The following is a 1,459-nucleotide window of genomic DNA, read 5'->3' as shown; positions in this document are numbered from 1 at the left end:
CTCAACCACTGAGCCATGCTGGCTGGGCGAAAGAGCACTGTTTTTATCAATGCCCCCTACAAGAATGAGAGCCCCAGGCCAGGAGACCCCCACCCCCAGAGGCAGATGGTGGGGTGGTGAGGGCCCACCACCTGCTCTCTGGCCGTCCTGCAGCATGTGCAACCTGCAGCCGGCCTCAGGCCAGGACCGGAGGAACAGCGTGGCCGACCTGGACTCACAGATACAGGAGCAGGAGCGCATCATAAACATCTCCTACGCCCTGGCCTCCGAGGCCTCCCAGCGCAGCAAGCAGGTGGCAGGTGAGGCCATGGAAACTGGGTCCTGCTCGCCACCCTCTGGAACTCGGGGCCAGTTGGGGAGTTTCCGTGGAAAACCCGGTGTTGGGCATGGTGGTTGGGGGCCAGTGGTGTGTTCTGTCCCACAAGCACCGCAGGGCGGGGAAGATGATGTGGGGCAGGCTGAGCATTGGGGGGATTGGAGCTCAGGAGTGTCAGGAAGGAGGCCCCAGCGAGGGGGTCCATGTCCCCTTCTTAAATGTGGGAGTGGCTCTGCTGTTCAGCTTTCCCGGAGACTGTGGGTTAAGAACAGGTGTCTCGGGGCCCTGAGCTTGGGGAACAAGGCTGAGGTTTCTGGCTTCATGACAAAGGGGACAGGAAAACTGTGGGTGCTTGGACTTCTGCTGGGGCCGAGGCAGAATGGGCCCTCTAGTCATCCCCAGGACCCCTGCTTTGGTCCCCAAATCAAAGCCACCATTCATCTTAGTGACCTGTGCCAGAAAGCAGGACTTGGGAAGTGGGACTTTGGGGGCCAATGAGGGGAAATGGCACCATGGGATGGGAGGGTGGGTGCACACCCGTGCCTGCAAATGTGTGCGTGTGTAAAGGCTCTCTCAGCTGGGAAAGGGATTGCTGGCTCCTGGTCCAGCCACCTCCCCGCTCCCTGTGCCCTCCCAGTTCACCCAGCACTTTCTCCCCACATGTGGAGGGCAGTGCCCTTGGCAGCTGTGCTCTAGGCCTTCTGGAGAGAGGTGGTCACAGAGCCAAAATGGTGGCACAGTCACCACCAGTCCTCCAACCCTGGCCAAAGGGTCTGGAAGTGACCTAGGGAGGGGCCTGCAGGGCCCTGAGCTGACCAGCTCTGGGGGATCTGGTCTGGGGAGCAGAGCCCTCATGGTGCCTTGAGAAGCCATGGGAGTGACCGAGGGCAAGCAGAGGGACCAAGATCTCATGGAAGCCGTTCTGTGTCCCCACGGAATCCCTGCTGCCCTCACTCCAATCGGGGACATACTGAGTGGCTGAGAGTGGTTGGTGTGGCTTTCTGGAAGGGGAGACAGTAGGTGGCTCACCCAGACCCTCCTCCTAGTGATCCTGGGGGCTTCCTGTGACCCACCTCAGCCATTTTGACCTCCTCCCGTGCCAAGGGTCCCGGGCCGGGATACTCCCCTCCAGCCTGTGCTTGC

At 61.1% G+C, this 1,459-nt stretch overlaps 1 long non-coding RNA gene across 1 annotated transcript in view; it reads left to right on the top strand.

Moving 5' to 3' along the window:
* The first annotated feature begins 124 nt into the window (after positions 1–124).
* The window catches only part of LOC107182224, a 24,715-nt gene continuing 23,380 nt past the window's right edge, over positions 125–1,459 (top strand). The window contains exon 1 of the long non-coding RNA XR_001512947.1: positions 125–299. This is a non-coding gene — a long non-coding RNA (uncharacterized LOC107182224). The remainder of the gene's footprint in view (positions 300–1,459) is intronic.

The sequence above is a fragment of the Myotis davidii genome, unplaced genomic scaffold (assembly GCF_000327345.1).
Source record: "Myotis davidii unplaced genomic scaffold, ASM32734v1 scaffold73, whole genome shotgun sequence".
Lineage (NCBI taxonomy): Eukaryota > Metazoa > Chordata > Mammalia > Chiroptera > Vespertilionidae > Myotis > Myotis davidii.
This window is presented reverse-complemented; position numbering and strand designations above follow the sequence as displayed.